The 23,402-nt window shown below is 36.0% G+C and overlaps 1 protein-coding gene and 1 long non-coding RNA gene across 11 annotated transcripts in view; one reads left to right on the top strand and one right to left on the bottom strand.

The window, feature by feature from the left end:
- The window catches only part of Nrg3os (neuregulin 3, opposite strand), a 60,493-nt gene extending 39,576 nt beyond the window's left edge, over positions 1 to 20,917 (bottom strand). The window contains exons 1-3 of the long non-coding RNA NR_045713.1: positions 20,850 to 20,917; positions 16,724 to 16,838; positions 7,977 to 8,064 (exon numbers count right to left, since the gene is read on the bottom strand). This is a non-coding gene — a long non-coding RNA (neuregulin 3, opposite strand). The remainder of the gene's footprint in view (positions 1 to 7,976; positions 8,065 to 16,723; positions 16,839 to 20,849) is intronic.
- The window catches only part of Nrg3 (neuregulin 3), a 1,108,134-nt gene that overhangs the window by 554,017 nt on the left and 530,715 nt on the right, over positions 1 to 23,402 (top strand). The window lies entirely within an intron of this gene.

Raw genomic sequence — 23,402 nt, 5'->3', positions numbered from 1 at the left:
AGTGAGCATACATGCATTGTATATGTATCATCCCCCAGACAGACATGCATTTGCATGAATGCATTTGTTCTTGTCTGCACTGAGAGTGAAGCAGGATGAGGGTCTTTCTGACCTGTGAAATATATCTTCTAATTCTGTTTTCTACGAACTGAGAAATTCATAACGAAGTTCAGAGAGTCTCACGGCTCTGAAGGAAAAATGACACCAGAGGAGATACTTCTTCACGTACTAAAACAAGTTGAAACCTAGCAGGGATGAAGGGACAGTTGCGGCTATGAAGGATAAGGGCATGTTCTACCCCCAAATAAGGATGTCAGGAGGGGTTCTGCTTTCAGACTTCTTTGTGCCAAAGCATTCATTCGAAAGGACTCCAGAGTCTATAGTCGCTAACCATGAAGACAGGGTCAGTGGACCACTCTTAGTGATCCATGCAAATTGATGACTCGGACTGAGATAATGCATTTTTAATACCAGAGCACATTGGATCAGTTGCTACTTTGGGTTTTGGGTCATGTTGAAAGAAGGAACTTAACATCTATCATAAGTCTGTTTGAATTTCTTTCATCATTGGCAGAGACGGATACTTGGGAGTTCACTGTATCCTGATACTTAAGTAACTGGTAATTATGAATTCCAGGAGTTCATCTCAAAACCACATGCACATGTATGTGTTCTGAATATTGTCACCATCCTAATCATCATAACTATTATGTGATCACATAAATCTTCAAGAAAATGGAGAGCATAATGTGCATACTATTACCTCCATGCTATACCTTTGCATGTTACTATGGGAATCATGTAAGAAGCTCAGAATCACATGTGAAGTACTAGGCTATTGTCTTTACATACATGAGAAGTCTGGGTTAAAAATGGTTATGGGAACACATGTACAGCAAACATAGCTGGTTAGTACTAGACTGAGAAATACCCTTGCTTTCTAGAACAGAGGCTTAGCTTTCTTCTACAGTATTAAGTTTATGGCCAAGAAAGAGAAGTTTAAAATGACATAGCTTGTCATTTGCAGAGGAATATGTGAGGCTTTGGTAGTGGACTTTATAACTATGGGATATTCCATAAAATAACCATGAATTACCATGGATGAATGTGGAAGACCTTCAGAGCAGGCACTGCTGAGACCCTGAAGTACGGAAGGGCAGAGTGAGGTTACACATGAGAAACCATCAGTGTTACTTAGACCTGATTTATTGTGAAAAATATTCATCATCAGCCCTCCATCACCCCACTTAAAAATCTCAGCATTGAGTCGGAAATGTCTGTGTATGTGTGGGCATGGTCCAGAAAACAAGTGACACAGAAAGACCTGACAGATTGTTTTTGGAACAGACAATTATGCAAGGAAGGCGTTGAAACATATCCAGGAATAGAATGAACTGTGGGGTTTGAAGTGCTGGGGAAATGCCTTGCTGAATATCAGCAGGTGCCCCAGACTTGTGGCATCTAATTGACTCTTCAGCATAGCTAAGGGGAGTAGAAATTATGATCCCATTATCTCATTGAAAGTGCAAGGGCATGGGCAAGAATGAAGAGAGGAGAAATGAGAAAGGAGATGGACTTAAAGGAGGGAGGGAGGGAGAATGAGATATGAGACAGAGAGAGAGAGAGAGAGAGAGAGAGAGGCATAGCACAGATGCATGTGTCAGAGAGTGCATGTTAGTTCTTATACTTCCTATTAGAAGACCACATCACTGAGCAGTACCAGTGTGATTTCTCCCTGGTTTATTTTGTCCTTATGGTGGAAAAAAAAATAAAAAAATAACAGGCCTCCACTGATGATGTTTTCACTTCAATCTTTGAATGCCAAAGAATGCAACATAGGACCAACTACATGTTTTTATCCCATTCCACTAAGGAAATTGCACCAAGCCTTGACCTCATTTTGTAGTTCTGCCCTTTCAGACTTGACCAGAGATGCTCTAGGGTCAGGGAACCAACATGCATGCCCTGCTTTTAGCTCAGTAAAGGCTCCTCCCTCTGGCTTCTCTGAAACCAGCCTTTGAGATGTAAAACTTCAATTCCATTGTGCTGTCAAGACACATAATTAAAAATATGCCTCAGGCTTTCTGACCCCCTTTTAAATGGTTCTTCAGTAATTATTAGAGTTAATTGATTATTAATATTCATGGTAAAAATATCACCCAGTGAAAAATCAGGGAGATTAGTGGGACCTGTTGAGTATTTTAAGTCAGTTGCACTTGAAAGAGAGCTCTAGTTTTGTTGCTTGATAACCTGGGTGGATTTGAGAAGTGGCAGAGCCATCCCAGGCTTGGCTTTCCCCCTCACACAAGAAAGTACAAGGATAATATGAAATGGGATTTGCAAATCATAAGTATTCAAAAAAAATCCTTATCTAACAACGTTGGCTATAGAGAGAGATGGAGTGCAGGATTCAGTAGTACTTTGATGAGAAGACAAAGCTTTTACATCCCTGGAAGAAAGGGCATCAGCAGCAGATGAACATCTAATGATGCTTCACACCTACAGCATAAAACCTCAAGACAGTTGTCAATGTTGTCTAGTCCCAACTGGATGGAATAGCCCTGTGCCACACTGCTAAAACTCAGGGTCCTCTGGTCACACCCATGACTTCAGCTTTGAAATCTTTTGCCCTTTATCTCCTAGCAGTGGGCATGCTTGAATATCCTGAAACCCCACCCTCTGGTGGGTTTCTGTCTTGCCCAATCTCTCAGGACCACAGTCTTTAAGTCTTGATTCCTTAAATCCTCACAACTAGAAGAGTTGATAGAGATTCTAGCGTCTATGGTGTACAAGGATTCTGACTTTTGACATTCTGCCCAGACTTGATGAAAACCCTCTTGGTATCTGATTGCTTCTGAACCACCTATTATTTAGAAAATATCCTGAAGGCATTTCTCAATGTCTGCCCACTGTAGAAGTCCAAATACAGTATTCCATGTAAGGTACATTATCTACATAGTTGTTTTTGTTATTGGTACACCTCGTCTCTCCCCCAAAGACATGCCGATGCCATAATTTTAGAGGAAACTCAAATTCAGAGTTTTCTATTAACAATGGAAGATTGCATGTTTCTTAAAGTTTGGATCAAAATTACAGTTGATTCCTTCTGTAGATAATCACCAAATGGTTACCCCTCTGCCTAGTGAGGGGTTGCACCTGTGCCAATGAAGATTCAAAAAGCAAATGTGATTCCTGGAGATAGAATCAAATTACAGCGATAACAACAACAATAATAGTTTGTATTATTGTCTTTATTCTTATAACAATTTACAAGAATAAAGACAATAATAACAATTATAGTCTTTTCAAGACTATGAAAGAATTCATTGTAAAAAGACGCAGAAAAAAGGGAAACAGATATTTGTGGGTCAATAATGGAGCTTAAAACAATGTGTTCCATATATCTTTAGTCCAGATATGAGATGTGTACTAGTCATATATCAGCCCAGTTTGTCAAATGGTGAGATTCAGTTTCTAGAAAAGCAGCCTCTGACAGATATAAGTGATAACGAGGAGCCAAATTACTGATGATTCTAGAAGTTTGGTCTGTTTTTTTTTTTTTTCTCCCAATATCATGCTCCCAGAAAGAAGACTTGGACTCAAAATATATTTACAAATACCTTAGCCATATAGATGGGCTCTTCTCTGCCTAGATCATAAATTCACCGTTTATTCTAATCTATATTTTGTCATATGACTGGTTATCTATGCTCTGGTATCATGTGTTTGTCTTGTCATATCTCCTTGGGTGAATCTCCTGTCTTACTCTATCCCAGAATACTTTTTAATTGGATATTTTATTTATTTACATTTAAAATGTTATCCCCTTTTCCAGTTTCCCCTCCACAAACCCCCTATCCCAACCAACCTCCCTCTGTTTCTATGAGGGTGCTCTCCCACCCACCCACCTACTTCCCCCTTACTGCCCTGGCATTCCCCTACACTAGGGAATTGAGCCTTCACAGGACCAAAGGCCTCTCCTCTCATTGATGCCATATAAAGCTATCTTCTGTTACTATGCAGCTGGAGCCATGGGTCCCTCCATGTGTACTCTTTGTTTGGTGGTTTAGTCCCTGGGAGCTCTGGGGTGTGGGTGGGTGGTTGATATTGTTGTTCTTTCTGTGGGGTTGCAAACCCCTTTAGCTCCTTCATCCTTTCTCTAACTCCTCCATTGGGGTCCCTGTGCTCAGTACAACAGTTGACTGTGAGCATCCATATCTGTATTTGTCAGGCTCTGGCAGAGCCTCTCAGGAGACAGCTATATCAGACTCCTGTCAGCAAGCACTTCTTGGCATCCACAACAGTGTCTGGGTTTGGTATCTGTCCTCCCTGTTTTTCAACCCTTTCCTATATACACCATAGTCTTTTTAATTGTCAGATTATGCATCCATACAATACATGAGATATTCTCTCTATAGATGATTGGAGAAAATGTTAGAAAGAAAGGCAGATATAGCGTAGGAAAGAAAAGAGAAAAGACAGAGGAGTGAGACCTTACCAAGGAGGCTCTTTAGTTCCATATGTCTTTAACCATCTCGTTTTGAAGATACTTTCCCTTTAAGTGTCCTTATCCAAACAATGTACATTGTTACTCTACACATTCATTTCAGAGGACCATTGACACTTTGGGGGACACATTCATTGCTTTTTTTTTTTAGAGGGTCTTGTATGGAATGATAAAAGCCAGGCTATTTTTCCTTCTCTGCCCACCTGCCCCTATCATCTCAGATAATAGGAATTCATTAACATCCTGCAGACTTTTACTTTAAAAGCATGCTCTTCAAACCTTGAGAGACTCATACACTTAGTGAGTATTTTGTTGTTGTTGTTTTGTTTTGTTTTCATAGTTTGCTGTGGTTTGATTCTTTTACTTTTATTGTTGAAAATGGCAAGGCTGCTTCTAGATTCTCAATAGAAGTAAGACTGCTTCACTGACTACAGAATCTTCACTGAAGAGAGGGGTGGGATGCAGACATTATAAGGAATGACATTCATTTTTCTTTTTGGTTGATGTACAGCATCTGCTGCAATTTTCAAAAGCAGCTGACTAACATAACAATACAGCAATTTCAACAGAAATCATTGTGGGCTTTTTACGAACACACCCAACTGTTGACATACATTCTGAGTCAATGCAGTGACTGTACAGCCAGGAAAATATTGGTGTTATTCACAGTATAACGCTGTATGGTGCCTGTCTACCTTAGAATGTTGTCTATACCATTCATTTATCAAGCTACAAGCACACCCTTATTTGGAGGCATTGCACTATATTTTCCTAGATGGAGAAAGGAGCTTCTGGCTTCCCTTGAAGAGTTCATGCCACTAATTATTATGAGAAGCAGAAGATAAATAGACGTTTATATATGAACAAACTGAGGATATCTTCTTAGAAATCAAATTTAGTGAAAAAAAAAGTATTGAATTATTACGCTCACTAGTCCTCAGTTGAGCAATGTGTGGATACATTCAGGAGTACAGAGGGATAACCTGACAGGACAGGTCATCTTAGATTTGAACTCTGTATGAAAATGAAAATTGAATAAATGAACAGAACCTAAGAGGCTCATGGACCTTCATTAGCTGTATATATATATATATATATATATATATATATATATATATATATATATATATATATATATATATATATGTATATATATGTATATATATGTATATATATGTTCTATATACATATATATATATTATATATGTGTGTGTGTGTGTGTGTGTGTGTGTGTGTGTGTGTGTGTGTGTGTTTATACATACATAGGAACTTTCAGACCATTTCTGGAAAGTAATTAATGCTGACCAAAAAGTTCCCAAAATGCATATGCAAATGTTGTAGTCCAGTGAACTCCAAGTTGGACTAATTTAGAGAACTTATCCCCATTGAGACAGATGTCCTACACTCAAAATCAGAAAAAAGGAAAAGGAAAGAGGAAGAGAATGTTCTCTGATGTTGGGAAACATGATGACCTCTAAGGTTGTCAGATGGTTTCTCATGGGAAACTTAGCTGGCCATCCACAGAATGATACGCAAAAATACAAGAAAATAAACAAATATCCCCCAAGGTCTAAAGAAGATCATAACTCCACGCTTTCAGAGCCTACAAACAGGTAAGGAAAGAGCTCATAGAAGGAGGGAAATAATGAAGATGTCAGCAGACTTACACTAAACAGAGGGCAGAAAAAGTGAATGTAAAATCAGCAGTTAGATCTATGAGCAGATCAAATTGGCAAACCTCTATGTAGATTAATTAAGAATCATAAGACTCAAACAACTAAGTTCAGACTTGAAAGGATACCATCACCGTCTGGCTTGTTGAAATAGGTCATATGACAATATTATGGGGAAGAATAAACAACTTGAAAAGTATATTTAAAAATGTTTAGTTCCCAGAATATTCAACCTACCAAGACTGGATGAAAAATATACAAAACATATATAGGTATGTGAGATTGAATCAGCAATAAGGACTACCTTTCCAAAAAGAAAATCCTAAGACAGCAGCCATCACTTGAGTCAGGCAAATAGAAAGTACAAAGGCCACCGTGGTTGCTTTGAAAAATTAAGGGAAAATAAAGACAGAAAGCAAGAGGAAAACCCAGGAAACAGATTTCATAAACCATTTCGTTGCTGAAAAATTTTTGTTACTGATGCAGTTTTTGCACATTCTATATTTTTGGTTTAAGATTGACAGGTTGAATGCTCTGGAAATTTGCCAATTTCATGTCAGTGCTGCTGGTGGGAATATAATGTGAGGCTTCACATAGGTGAAACTCTGGATATTATTCAGAAAACCAATCATTTCATAGTGCAGTAATTTCCTTGATATGTGTTAAGGCAGCTGTTGAACAAACTCATAAGTCTGAATCAAAATCTTTTGGCCATTTTTATTGGATAGTTTCCCTATTTGAATTCAAAGCATGAAGTCCTTAGACTGTGTTTGCAAGAACTGACCTTCATGTATAGGACACTGAGAAAACTTCATGGGTTTGATCAGGTAAGAGACAAGACTAGAAATTGCCTTAAGGGATACAGATTGGAATAAAAATTGAAGATGCTGATGAGAGGCAGAGAGTCAACTTAGAGTGTACTCAGAGCAATGGAGAACAAGGCCTAAACTGAGATGTGGGTTCAGAAATGAAGTGTATGGCCTCTGAATGCTTAAACAGAGTCTGATCAATTAGAATGCTCTATGAATGAACTCGAAGAGACCAAAGCCTAATGAGGCTTCTAGTGACTCTGGAGCAACAGAAACTACAGTGAGGCCAAGAATCCAATGAAGTAAGAGATGGGAAGAAAAGAGCGAGTGTGAAGTTACTGAAATTCATGTTCTGATATTGGCAGTGAAATGCAGGAATCTAAAGCATACATTTTAAAGATTTCATTTTAGTGTCAAGGCCACAGTATAAACCCTAATCACTCAATAACCTCTGTCCTCCCAAAGACATTTAAGTTAAATGGATTATATTGAGTTGTTTTAAGACTGCAGGATAGCCTCCATCCATTTGAGGTAAGTCCTGGCTTGATCTGTCCTAACTCAGGCTTGCAGTCCTTGTGAATCATCACGTTGTTATAGGAGCCTTTCTGTATCATCCCAGGATAAACTTGGAAATAATTAAACACAATAGAAAAGAACCATCTAATCACTTTTAGTATTCTTTTATTTCAAGAATAATTGATCAGGCGAGGTGGATTACATCTCAATATGCAGACAGGCTTCTTTTGTTATTACTTTCGACTTTTTATCTGCTTTTTCAATTACCTTGCCTGTTTTGAAAGTGCAGCTCAGTTCTCTGTTTCTTTTCTTTGTTGTTGCAAGACAATGAATAGCAGCTCATCACATACAGTTGAAGGGTATCCACCATCCACTTAATATTCTGAGAGAGCTGGCATTTTTAGAGAAGTGAGGCTTTGGACTTAATATAAGGTAATATAATGGAGTAGAAAAAAAAAAAGCTAAACCAACCTGATTTTCATATTTGTTCCAGCACTTAAGAAGTTTATGAGTTTGGATTCAAATGCAATCATGATGTGTCACTTTCTTCATCTGAAACCTAGGAATAGAAATATTTGTAATCCAGGGTTATTGTGGAGCTTGGAATATAAATAAATACGTGTATGTACATATAAATATGCCAAAGTATGTACATAGATAAACATATACATAGACACACACATAAACAAAAACACACATAATAAATAGAAAAACATAAAACTAAATGGAAAGTCTGACATTAAAAATGGAAAGATGGTGAATTTTCTAATTCTATTCTACCCCAAGAAGAATGCCTAATCTTTCTACAATTAAACTGTTTTAAGAAGTGAAAGAAACTAAATATATTGTCATATTACATCACGATTTTTTTATGACTAGTTAGAAACAAGCAAGTGTGTAGGGATAAAATTTAGGTTAGAATTTGGAAAGGAGTAAGATGTTGTGTAGCAAATGCATGTTTATGAGCACATGGTGCATTTATTTCTTTATTTAGTTTTATTTCTTTATTTATCTTTATTTATTTATATATTTATTTATTTATTTTGGAAGTCATATATTTTGGAAGTCATATAACACATTAACCTCTCTGCTAAAAGCTATACTCCTCAACACACTTGATAGTGCATTTTATGTAATGTAAACTATATTACAGTAGTGTTATAAAATTATTATATTATTTTATATTGTAATATAGCATATATTGCATATTTCTTTACCTTTAAATATTTGTGCATATATGTTATTATTCACAATGGCTTATAATATTTTTCAATCTCTTATAATACATGCTGGCCTCTTCTCACATTTGTTTGTTTTTTTTTTTTTTTTGAACTCTACATACCTTTGCTTAGCTCTGACCCACATGTCTTTCTGTTCTTCAAGTAGCCGTGACATAGAACATGCTGTCTCTTGAGACAAGAGAAAAGGGAAACCTGAAGTAAACCCATTAGTGTTGAATGGGTCTGTATGGACAGAGACCATTTCCTAGTTGTTCACATAGGCTTACAGCTGACATGTAACTAAATGGGGAAGCCTGGAGCCAATGGAGAAATAGATGCACTGCTAACATGGAATTAAGCATTTTTTTTCTGCCAACAAGAATATCTAGCCCACTGAAAAAAAATCCAGCAAGGCAGAAGGAAGAGTTAAACTTGAATCTTTAGCAGCATCTCTGATCCTGTATGGTACCCTTTGCTACATATCCTAAATAGCTTTTACTGTCAATATGATACAATCTAGAATGAACTAGAAAAAAATTTTAACAGAAGATATTTTCTAGGTCAGATTAGCCTGTGGATATTTTTTGAGGGGCAGCTTTAATTAACTGATGGAGTAGATATCAGCCTACTATGGGCAGCACAGTTCCCTAGACAGATAATCCTAAACTGTATAAGAAATCTAGATGGGTATGAGTGAGCTTAACAGCAAGCAGCACCCTTCCTGGTTCTTTCAGTGCATGTTGGCTATGAAGTGAATTTCTTGATCAGAGTTAATTCTGTGTGGAGCAACAAATGGGCCTGTCTTCCCTGTGATAGAATGTAACTTGGGATTTTAAGCCAAATACACCTCTTCCTCCCCATGTTACTTTCAGTTTGTGAATTTTATCACAGCAGTAGAAACTCAACTAAGTCACCATCCAAGTGATTAACTCATCTTCCTCCCTCCTAGGAAGATGCACTATAAGCTTTGCTCTCCTTACTAGGAAGCATTTCCCAGAAGGTCCTGATGTCCCCCTCCCCCTGCCCCCACGCTACACCTTCTGTTCCCTGTTCAGTAGACAACATAATTATGATTGTTTTTCTAGGGTTTTTCTGTGTATTTAGTGGAATTAGGTCTTCAAACTTATTACATCAGTAGGGTTTTGGTGTTGGTACTATTTTGCAGTTTGTTTTCTGAAGCTACCAATTGCTAAATTTAAAGACATTTTCTCAAGTTGTACTACTATAAGATGCTTCAATTCTGAACATCTTCCCAATTTCTCTGCCAAGTTCTACATTTTTGTCTCTCTTCCATCTTTTCTGGGTGATCTATACAATCCCATGTCTTCAGTTTTCACTTCTACAAAGTCTCATTTCACATATTGTTCAAAATTCACAGGAACATTAAAGTAAGGGTCAAGTGGTTATTTAATTGAAGTAATTATAATCATTTTGCATATTAACACTGCTAATCCTTTCTGGAGCAGGTTGGGAACAGAAATCTCTTTCTTAGAATTTTAAGAGTAACCTTAAGTTTAATAAATTTCATAAATGCTACTCTGTGCAGTTCAAAGTTGTTTGCAAATTGTAAAGCAAAGCCCTAGGCTGGAAACCCAGCATTATGCTCAGGATTATATCTTGGCTTAAGGCCCATATCTACTGCTTTGCTCTCCATTTTAAAATCAAATATGTAAGAAGGAAATATCCTGAGGTTGTTTGTAATAAACCTCAGATGTGCCTCATGGACAAAAAATCTGTAGGTTGAACTATGCAGCACAGTCTTGTAATTCTATGACTTGTCCTAGGGGGATGTGAATAAAGGCCTGTTCACCCAGACAGGGCAACAACAACAAGCTAAAGCATAGATCCCAACCAGGGCTGGCTTTAGGGAAACTAGTCTATTAGTCATGAGAGTACAGAAGAGTAGTTTCCTTTAAGAGAGGATCTCGCCTCCCCAGCAGTGGTTCATACATTGGGGAAGACCCATGAACTCTCTAAGGATCTTGATTTTTCTTAGCTATGTATGATTCTTTAACTTGGAGTCTCCTGAGGACCTAGGAGCCCTCATTCTTTCTTTAGGAGTATGTGTTTCAATTCAGAGGAAGGGACTGCAGAATGTTTGGGACAATAACAATGCAAAAGGTCACATTTTCATGTAAACATAGTGCCTTTAAGCAATAAGCATATTTAGCAGGAATGTAGGTTGATGCTTCCTTGCTCTGCTATCCCGGGTCACGGTTCTTATTTCCTAGAGTCTGATATCACTGCTGATCCATGAACATCTCTGAATTTCCTGTATTAGCTGGAAATTTCCACTATATCCTAGGTACAGAATGAAAACTGTGGCTGTCCTTTTTCCTGTTTATTAAGGTTTAGGCAAGGCCATGAGGAACTTTTGACACAGCAATGCAAATTAGGAGACTTGATTATTCATATTGACCTGAATTTGAATATACGGGGCTAGTTTCATTTTGTTAGGCAATAATTTTATTGTTGTTGATGTTAACTTTTCTAAGGTACTATCATTTGGAGATTATGACCATGTTGATGATGAGACACCTGTAATGTTATATCAAGTTAGTAAAGACTGAAAGGCACTTTACAAAATCAGTTCATTGTCTAAGTTGTGTGATGTTCTAGGTTTGACCCCAATATCTAAAACAATAAAACAAAATAATGTAAAAACAAACAAACAAAGAAACAAAAACCAGTAAGGAAACCCTAGAGGGAGAAAAAAAATCATTGCACAGAGCCATCAGCCACATCAGTGTGCACAGTTCATAAGGGCTAGACTTGCATAATAATTTCCCTAAATAATTTAACAAATAAATTCAATTCAAATAAATACCTAAAGTTTAAGTCTCTGTCCACGAACCCTTCCACATGGCAGGAAAGTATATTGGTGTCCTGGACTCCATATATAGCCTAAAAACTGTGCTATTTAGAAGCCACAATGGTATAGAACTGGGCTTTAAAATGTAAAAATACTGACAGGGAGATGCACTGACTGAAGGAACTTACAAGTTTGGCTTCAAACATGGTACACAGGCTAATATGATCTCTCCAGCAGTGGGAGAAAATTTATTGTGGCTTTTTCAATGTCCTGTGCCATGAGTCCAAACTCAGCAAACAGCTTAGTGGTCATTTTCATCTCGTGAACCTTTGTACTCAGAACAAGTAAACTTGACCCTCTACTGAGAACCCTTGCTACCTCCTAAACTACTGTGAGGGTGACATGCCTGTGGCAAACAGGTAGATAACACTAGAATTAGTGAATTTTGTGCTCTTTGTTTGCAGAACTATCTTTAAAATTATAAAAATTAAAAAAAAATAAATTAAAAGGCAGATTGGAAAGGATTAAGTACTAAATTATTAATGGGTGATTAATTAATATTGATAAAACTCTGAGTAAATATATCCCAGATAGCGACCATCTGTGGGGTGCTATGATTTTAGGCAGGTGATGTAATTACTCTCATTAATATAAAGTACAATGCAATTGGGTGAACTATACTGCAAATTCTAACACTGACTAAGGAAAGATGGGAACTGCTCAGTTGTAACAAATTTGCATGTATACTAAAAACAGATCAAACTGTGCTGGGGCCTAGACTTGGGGACAGTTGAAAACTCACATGCAGAATGTAGCTTCTCAGTTTTTCTGTAAAAGTAAAAGCCTATAAAGTACTATTTTTAGAAAGTTCTAAATGGGATTTCTTTTGTTTTTGGAATAAAATTGAAAGTGTTTACTCCCCAAATAAATATGCAATTAAATACATTAACATAGTCACTCTGGAAAACAATAAGTGCTCCTCTAAAAATAAAATAAGCCAAAATCAACCACATGAGCCATCATATATCTTCTTGTCATATGTAAAGGAACACTGATATCAAAGAAATGGTTGTATTTCCGTGGTCCTTACAATGTTGAACACAATAGACAATATACAGAAATAAACAACGTATATTTTACTAAGTAAGTGAATTGAGAAAGTAAAATATTTATATAGAAATAAAGTCATTCATTAAAATAAAGATAATCTGTTATTTGTGGAAACAAAATTATAGATGGGAGAAATAAAAAGACAGAAAGTTGTTCTCAGAAAGTTGTTCTCATAGAGAAAATAATTACTAGTCACTAAAGTTATGGCAGACATAATGGAAGGGAGGGCTGAGACAGGTTAGTCAGTATGTAAGGTAAGATGCTTAAACACTAAACCATCTCGGGTCATCAGGCTTGGTGACAACTGTCTCTTCTGGCTAAACAGTTCCCTATATTAATAAGTGAGATCTTTAACAACCTAAGAGGCTTCTATAATGAATGGAACAACACAGAGTGAAGAGACAACTTTTCCATGATAGAAAATATTTGCAAACTATTCATCTATTTAAGAGTTAAAGTTTATAGTACATAAATCACTCAACTGAACTGTATAGCAAACTCCTCCTCCTCCTCCTCCTCCTCCTCCTACTACTACTACTACTACTACTAAAGTATTGATCAAAAGTAAGCAAAAGGTCCAAATTTTTATTTTTCAAAAGAGGACAAAAATTGACCAAAAAGAAAATGAGAAGAATGTTCATTATCATTGTTTATCAAACAAATACAACTTACCACAATGAGATTTTCACTTTGCCTTAGCAAGCTGCCCACTGCCAGACAAAGCACACTGTTGGGATGCAGAGCAATGAGAGCACGTGCCACATTTGGGCTCCCTCTTCATTGCTAGTGGAGATTTCCTGGAGTCTCAATGGAAAGAGACAACACTGACTGCTCAGTCAGAGCAAGTGATTCCTGGTCTCTGCAGCCCTTAAGCATCCTGCTGGGTATGGTTGTGTTGTGTTGTGTTGTGCACTTGCATGCCTTATTGTACTGAGGTGCAACCAGTGCTCACTAGACTAGAAACGGGCACAAAGACTCCTTCTCTATGAAGACTGCTAGGAAATCAAGTAATACATGCATTAGATTTTAATTTGCTGCTTACAGATACCATCTGGAAATGTAATTTTAGTTTAGACATTTAATCTCCTGTGCTTGAGAATTTAAAAACATTAAAATGTGTATTCGCATCTGTGAACACACACACAGGGCCATGATAAGGGCATATTTTGTTTATAATGCAAGCAGTGGAATAGTATGTAACAGGGTCACATTCCTATCTGGAGTGAGAGTTTGGATACTTAGTTACAATCCACATGTCTATTGCTTATTTTAGATTTATGAGAAGAACCTATGGACCACAGTGGTAGAGTTGAGTTTTAGTCAGTCTAAGATAGGTCCCAATTCAGACTTTCTAACCTTGTATCTTGGTTAAGTGGTTTAAACCACTTGATCTATAGTTTTATTATCTGTACAGTGGAGATCATTACAATTTTACCATATGTTTTGCTTGGAAGTTTGAGTGAGGTAAGATATGTAAAGACATTTGCTGAGACTCCAGCCAGAGAAGAACATCAGTGCGCAGTTCAGCCATCATCAGAGAGGCTTCCTCCAGTAGCAGATGGCAACTCATACAAAAACCCACAGCCAGAACACACACACACACACACACACACACACACACCTCAGAACACTGAGCCAAAAATGGCATGTCTCCCTCTCCTCAGGGTTTAGGGAAACCCACAGACGAGGAGGCATAAAGAGCATAAAATACAGAGGAGATGGAAGACTCCAAGGAAACAAAGTCTTCCGAGTCCCCAGGATCAGCACACATAAGAACGCACGGAGATGGAGGGTGTAAGCACAGGGCCTGCATACATATGTACCAGGTGGAGTCCTAGAGATGAACAGACACAAGTCTGCATCACTAACTCAAAAGCTATCTCCAACTGACAAACACCTGCCAACGAAAACGTAGTTGTCTTCAATAGAGTCTCCCTGGAGGAACAAACTACTCTTAAGGGTAGACTGCATATCCAACAGTAGATGACCAACAGAAAAGAAAATCAGTGGTATCTTTATCTCATATGACATATCAGGGCTTTATATTTTTAAAAAAATCTTATTTTTTTATTTTAAGTTAATATTATATATAATTTATATAATTTGTTCTCTCCTGTCCCTCTGCAACTCTCTTATGTTTATTTATTAAGGCTTCTAGGTGAGTGTTTTTGTGGGTTTCCAGGTGAGTGAATAAGTGAGTCTCTGTGTCAATATGTAATTTGTGTGCTATTGTGTGCTCTTTGTGTGCTTTGTGTGGTAGTTTCTGTGTCTGTATGTAATTTGTGTGCTTTATCTTGGACTTTTTTTCTACTGTTTTTTTGTCCTGTTCCATTATGTTAGATTTTATATTTTATTTTATTTTATTTTATTTTATTTTATTTTATTTTATTTTATTTTATTTTATCTGTATCCCTTTGAAGCCTGTTTGTTTTCTAATGAGAAAGAGAAAAGTGATGAATCTGGGTAGGAATGGAGGTAGGCATGATCTGGGAGAAATAGAGAGGAGGATTCAGAAATCAGTAAATATTATATGAGAGAGAAAAATCTTCTTTCAATAAAAGGAGGGAAACTTTCTAACACCAAACACCAATCAGTTTCTTATTTTATTTGTTGTATTCTGAACAAAGAAAACAGAAATCAGCTGAGTGTCTAGAACACAGCAACAATTAATATCTTACTTTTGTTCTAATCAACATTTTTAAATTGTAGCACTAAATATTCCTATTATTTTCATTAGTAAATTGATTCTAACTTATCCTTAAAGCAATCCATCCTGGCCAGGCATTGGTGGCACATGCCTTTAATCCCAGATTTCTGAGTTTGAGGCCAGCCTGGTCTACAGAGTGAGTTCCAGGACAGCCAGGGCTATACAGAGACACCCTGTCTCGATTAAATAAATAAATAAATAAATAAATAAATAAATAAATAAATAAATAAATAAACAAATAAATAAATAAAAATAATCCATCCTGAAGATCACTACTAAGTGCCCTGTGTTATGTCCAATTGTTTTGCTTCTGATAACAGTGGCCTCTGCTCAGTGCTAGAGACTATAAGACTTAACAGTGGTTTTCTTATGGATTCTCTTTACTGAACCACAGAGTGTATTATGAAGAGCTTGCCAGAAGAAATCTGTGTTCCTGACAGGATTACAGAGTCAGCAGCAGGTACAACTGGCTGACAGAATGGATTGCGTTTCCATCCAGATTTAGGATCGCCAGACAGTGAACTGTGACTTGTACTGGTTTCTATATCTAATATCCAAGCCTAATAGTTATAACAATTTTCCAAGAATGCTTTCCATTGCTTTTTACTTCAGGGTTAGTAACCTAAAGTTGAGGAATGATATCCCCTTAGATGCTTATAAAAATCAGAATGATATCATAGGATAGGCATATAAGGATGAGAACAGCTTCATGCCAGCTTTCACAGTGCATCTTGCATGTAGTCACTACAGTTAGATTATTTTAACAATGCTGTGTATTTTTCCAATGTGACCTCAGTACAGGAACCCAGAAAATTTTATATATACAATGAGGCACAAAAACCTGCTTTATCCAAAAACTCTTATGAGCCCTAAAATACACCAGTGGAATTCAAAGATGGGCATTTTTTTTTAGAAAAATTGGGGAAAGAGTATGTCCTTAAATGAATTGCCTGTTTATAATTTATAAGACACCCTTATCCAAATTGATAATTATGCATGTTTGAATAATTCAAGAAACAAGATGTCAATAGCTTTTAGCATCATGTATCAAGAGAGCTTCATTTTTTGAATATTAATTTAACTAATTTAGGATATTAGACCATTTAGTATGTAAGCACAAATGCAAATGGGTAGATTCTTAAAGGGTAATTTAATAAGAAATTGAGATATGTAGCTTTTCTTTAAAATTATCCTAAATTCTCACAAGGAATATAAGGAATATTTTGTAACTTCCAAAGGGCAGTGCAGGAAATTTCTCTGTACTGAATCAACACTGGTTTCTTTGGTTTGTATTGTGCTTTTCTCCTTACTTTGCAAAAAAAGTTTATAGGATAAAAACAATAGTTATAATTTGCATTTTTTCACGTACCTTTTGTTTCCAGTCCTGTGGAATGAACTGAGAGCCTTAGTTTTGCTAAGCAGATGCAGTGTCACTAAGTAAAGCTCAAACCCCATCTCTTTAATTTGTAAGATATCTGAAGTAGCTGCAACCAGAAGACAAGTGACATGACATTAATTTAAAGAATATCCTTACAGCAACAGAAAGAATTAGTGAAGTGAAAATTGGAATAGGAAATTGCATATAAACCATATAGCTGATAAGGGGCTAATATCTAAAGCAAACTAGTAGACATTTCTTCAAAGAAGACATAAAAATGTTCAACAGTTGTGCAGTGACGCACTACCTTAAAATTGTTAGGAAGAGAGAACTTATTATGAAGTACAGTCACCTCCCATCAGTTAGGATGGCCACTAGGAAACAAGCAAATCAGTAGAGACAGCAAAAAGAGAGTTAGAAAGGCAAAACGGAAAAATATCTATTGTCTAAGATGTGGAGAAATAGGATTTTAGTGTCCTTAATGGAAGGGTACAGACTGTCACAGCCTTTGTGAAAATTAGCATGATGGTCAAATTATCAAGCACTCAAAGAATTCAGATCTTTTTTTGCAGCGGGATTTCTGCACTCTATCTTTATTGCATTGATCATTATATTACATTGATTCTTATAGCCAAGAAGTAAAAATGAATTATCTCCACTGGTAGATGATGAGTTAGAGTATATATGTAAGTACACACACACACACACACACACACACACACACACACACACACACACACGTCAGATATTATTCAGCCATCAAAGTGTAGGAATCTTAAGCAAATGTATTATGAATGAAACTTGAGGATGTACTAAGTGAAAAACAGCACATTATTTATCTTATGTTAAGTCTTTAAAGTAAGCAAACTCAGAGAAGTAGAAAGAGAATACTGGTTGCCTGGGGCTGGAGAAAAGAGAAATCAATATATGGAATTTCAGTTGTACAAAATGAAAAGTTTCTAGAGATCTTCAGTACCTTGTAATTGACAATAATGAACTGTTTGTCTTAAGACTTTAAGAGGATTGAGTCTATGCTGTGTGTTTTACCTCCTGTATGAGTTTTGAAGAACTTTTTAATAATAACAGAAATAATACAAGTATCTTTAATTTCACTTGTATAAAACTTATCTAGACAAACATAGGTAAGCAAATGTAAGTCAGTACAAAAGGCAAAAGCCAAGGACATTATCATTCTGAAAATTTGTTAATATGTTTAAAGTAAATGCTTTAGGAAATGGGTGGGTAGAATCAAAGTCAGCAGCAGCTTATTCACGTTAATTTTGAATGGAGTATTTTAGTCTACTACATACTTCCCATTCGTTGTCTTATTTTATGCTATGATATAAAATTAAGTGGCACTATTTTCTCATTAGACATGAACAGATGTGGAGTCAGAGATGTTCAATAACTTTCTATCCTAATCATCAGATACAGCATTCACAAGCATGATTCAGATACTACAAGCCTATCATGCAGTCAAAAGCGAACACTGTGATCCTGAAGAGAGAAAATAATATATGTTACCAATTATTCTTGACTCCCCTCTCTGGCTTAAACATATCAAGTATTTATTGCTTATTTAACTCTTCATCTAAAAAATATTTTTTTTAGCTTCACATCGAGCCTTCAGTGTTTAGAAATCACTACAACTACTTTTACTATGCACAGCCTAACAAAACAAAAGCAAATCATATTTTTCTTTATTTTAATTTTTTATGCTCCTGTATAAAAGAAGAGAAAAAGAGGGGTTGAGATGACCTAATAGGTAATGATGCTTTGCTTCAGGCCTATTGATCTTAGTTCCATTAATGCAAGCAAGATGGTGGAAGCAGGAGCCAATTTCTATGAGTTTTCCTTACCTCTACAAGCACTAAGCATACAAGCAAACAAACATATGTGCATGAACATTTATGCACGCATACATAACTACACAATTAAATAAATGCATAAACAAATATTAAAAAAATAAGAAACAGATCAACTATATAGCCATGACTTATCTTGCCCTATGAAATCCTTTTGACATCTTATGAACACCTTGCTGGATGGATTTCAAAATTCATTATGTCAAACTGCCAGTGAAATTTCAATGTGTTGTAGAGCATAGGCTAATTACAGGCTCTGTAAGCTCAAAGTAACTAATGTCCATGGTATGGATATGATATTCATTCAACAGATAATCCTCCAGATTTCATGTGTGACATTAACACTCTATTGGTTATAGTCTATATGCACCAAATCTAATCCAAGACTCTTGAAGATAAGAAAAGAGTCATTTGAAAGTTTGTAAATTCAGTTAAAATTGTGTAGGGAGAGTGGAAAGACTGGCTATAAACCTATATTTTGATTTAGCTGTTTGTTTCATGAGATTGATCCCTGGATTATTTCAAGGCTGTAAAAAAATTAAGATATCATCATAGTAAGTTAACCACCAAATCACAATGTTTAAGTTTAATATCATCCAGCTCTTTGATCTATACAGGATCCTGACATATTATACATAAACATATATACATACACACACACACACACACATATATATATACATATATATATATGTGTGTGTGTATACATATATATGTACATATATACACACATATATGTTTGTGTATTATATATATACACACATATATATATGTGTATATATATATATATACATATATATATATATGTATACATACATATATACATATATATATATATATATATACATATATATATAAAATCAGATGCAACCCAATAGATTGTGTTTGTATATTTTATATTCACACTTGACTCAGTGTTCTTTTGTTTGTTGTTGCTCTAGGAGCCATGATAGGCTGCACACACACACACACACACACACACACACACACACACACACAAACACACAAATATACACACAGACACACAGACTCATAGAGAAAGAGATACACGGTGACAGAGAAATTCAGAGACAGGGCCCAACGGAGATTGAGATATAGAGACAGAGAGACCAGGGTATCAGATAAAGAACGTAAGCCTAGGCATGTGCTAGGGTTTGTGTGATTAAAGTGTATGATGTCAACATACTTGTAAAATTATTCAAAACATAAACTTATTACTAAGTGAGACACCTACAGTATAATTTCTGGAAAGAGAGTTTGTGAACTATATATACATATATATTTTAGAAAGATAGATAGAGATAGATAGTATTGTTTTGTGTATATATATATATATATATATGTATATATATATATATATCACTGTTCACTGCAGTGACACTTAAGTCATTAATAGTGTTGAGCATCCACATTGGAGTCTGATTTCCTCACAGTTATATCAGCAGAATGGAGTTTTCCCTTTTAATAACCCTGTGAGTCCACCATCCTATATGAAGACCATTGTTGAGGTGTTATTAGATGGCCTCTGACTGTCCTCCCTATAACATACATTGAGAACTACAGAGGACACAGGAAGGCCACAACAATCATATGACAGAGCTCAGCATGATTTCACTCAAAAGTCCAATGAAAATTTAAATAAAGAGATAACCTTTATTATATTATAATGTATTAAAAATTATTTTAATTTTACAACTCACACAAAACTGTTTCTGTTTTTGTTTCTTTCCGTGAATTACAGTAAATGCAAAGTGATCACTGTTTTTTAATGGTAAATAAATATACTCTATGCTGCATGGTTTATAAGAGATTATCTATGTAGTTTAATATAGACCTATCCCTCAAAGGGGAAGCTGCCTGGGGATGACACATTCTATGGATAGATGGAAAGAACAGCTATATATTTCTTGGTAATAAATTTATGAGAAATCTCAGGAATGAATGATTTGTGCAATAGTTTATATTTATTTACTGCGGTATGAAAGGCTTCATTTGATATCAACTTAAACATTTAAAAACATTATCTGATTAAAGAGTCCATGACATTAGTTTTATCTTGATCTGTGACATTTTTGAAAGAGGATTTAAATATGGTTATCTTCTGGTCTAAGTCCCTAGTATGCACACCTCTCAACCATCAATAAACATGACTATGATTTCCTCATATCAAGGCTCTGCTCTAAGCTTCTGTTTAAAATACCTCAGTAACCTCCCACAGCAGATGAAAAATCAGTAGAGTAAATGTCACTTACAAATGAAATGCCTGAGGTGAAGAAAGGCTCCTGGGAGCAGATCTTCTCCTTCACTAGGTACAACATCTGCCTGACCTGAAGGAGGCCCTGTGTTATAACCCTAGCATCACACAATTTCAACTGTGACCTCAGCACCAGGATTATATAAGCAAGAGGATTAGCAGTCCAAGGTGGTCCTTGACTGAATGGCCAGTTAGAAGACAACCTAGCCTACACAGAAAAAGGTGATAACTCATCCAGCAAGGTATTTGAATATTGATTTGGACCCTGATCATGTTGACTTTGAAACTGGTTCTTTAATATTGTTATCAAACAATGTTCCTTCACAAATCCCTTTAGCTTGGCTCCAAATTTCTTGGCACTTTTCTGACCTAACCTGCTCTATGCCTGTCAGTGTCTACCACTCCATAGTGTACAAACTTATCTGAGGCTGGAAGTCTATGAAATCAGAACCTGGACCAAGCTAGGTGGTGGGCCCACTTTGGATAGAAAACTCATCAGGCCCTCATGATAGTCTGTGAGAGAATAAGCTCCTTTAATCCAGCCTACTGTATTTATAACATTGACTCAAGAGTTTCCTCCAATTGTGTTACTCTTCTCTGAGATAATACTTTGACAAACTTACTCATCATCTTGGCATTGTTCACCATGTATGCTCCAAACATCCTGTCTGCTTCGCACTGTAAACTGACTATTTCACTAAGTCCTGATACAGCTTGTTTTATTCCAATCCTTGGAGTAGATGTTTGTCTTAAAATATATGTCTACTGGGTTGGGGAGAAAGCTCAGTGACGAGACAGACTTGCTGTACTATCACGAGGACCAAAGTTTAGATTCCAGGCAGTAGTCCTACAGCAAGCCAACCACCCAGTACATGCTCACAACTCCAGCTTTAAGGGAATTGATGCTGTTTTCTGCCTCCAGTAATTCCCAGGTAGGTATACTTGCACATATATATAGTCAATCTCCACTGCACACACAAATACACACATATCAATAATAACATCTAATGAATCATTTTTGAAAGGTAATTGTCTGCTAATGGATTAGAGAATTTCCTTGTTACAATGATGCTTTATTATCTCATTTTCTCTCTTAAAAGGCAAGGAACTCAGGGTATATATTTACATTCCTATTTACATAGTCCAAGTACTTGGAAATGTGACTGATAGCTTCTCAGAAAATACTTGCTGATTATGCAAATGAAAGAAAGTATTACATATCTCTCTTAGCTTTCTCCATTTTACAGACACTTAAGATAATTTTCCAAAGTATCTAAGGGTGCAATTAATTTCCCTTCAAATTCCAGTTATCTAACTAGAGTCTCATCTTCTATCTATTTGTCAGAAATTTATGAACATCTATTTCAGTCTGCATGTAAATCTCCAAGAAGTTCAATGGTATTGATCTTTGTTGCTGTGTAATGGCTAGTCAAAGATCAGTTCCAAGCCAAGCCACTGAATCCATTTTTGCTTATATGTCACAGGCTTATAAATAAGTGGAAGAATGTTCTGCTGGTCATTAAATGTCATCAAAGGTGTATCTGTTCTCTCTTTGTTTTACTTGAAAAAGTGTACGGAATCGAATGTCTCTGCAGTGCTCAGGAGAATGAGAATTGCTCATAAGGATTTTCAACAATGTCACTCTAATTGGACTGAGATTAATCTCCAGTTATTACAGCAAAGCCTAAGCCCTTTTAGGATGCCTTGAACACTGTATTTCAGTAATTTGATCTTCATGGACAGTGAATTTATCTGTCACAGTAAGTTGTCCTTTCAGCCTTTGAATTGAGTGGCATTTATCCGTATCAAACGCCATTTGTCCATCACTTCTGAAACTGTTGATAATTTCCCACTGCTCAGGATGCTGAATGTGAAGGTTGACATGGATCATCCATTCTTTCCCGGATGACAAATAGCTTTACATGGTGATCCTCACACTTTATCTTAATTTCTTGGCAAGCATTAATTTAATTTTCTGCTAAATGAATTTAAGCTCATGCAGAACAAAATGAACCCAGAACTACCTCACAATATTCCAAATTGTCAGTATAATTCTTTTCTCACTCAAATGGAAATAAATATTATTCAATTATTAGTTTTTTCCATATGACTAATGTAAGTATTGATATTATTGTAGATCTCTCTGAAACAATACATTTAAATTCCATGTAGATTTTGGTGGGATAATAAATAAATGAAATAGTGGTCATATAAATATATTTCTTTTCAATAATTTGGTTTGGGGCCCATACAGACTGACAGTACCATGGCTAAGTCTTGACAGTTGTCAAACATGATTATGATTGAGTTTGAAGATGTGTAGATTGAAGCTGAAGAAAAGGATTATCAATGAGGAAATTTACATGTCCCCAAGATGTAAATGTAAGAGTGATGAGTGTTTGGAGGACATTCACTTCAGTGGGGTATCTATCACAACGTGTCACAGTATTCCATAGCCTCTTGGATGTGAAGAATCAAAGTTTATCTTGGCATTTCATGGCTACCTCTAATTTTTTTCTTTAAATTGAACTTTAAGATACAAAAATCATGA

Source organism: Mus musculus, chromosome 14, assembly GCF_000001635.26.
Source record: "Mus musculus strain C57BL/6J chromosome 14, GRCm38.p6 C57BL/6J".
NCBI classification, from domain to species: domain Eukaryota; kingdom Metazoa; phylum Chordata; class Mammalia; order Rodentia; family Muridae; genus Mus; species Mus musculus.
This window is presented reverse-complemented; position numbering and strand designations above follow the sequence as displayed.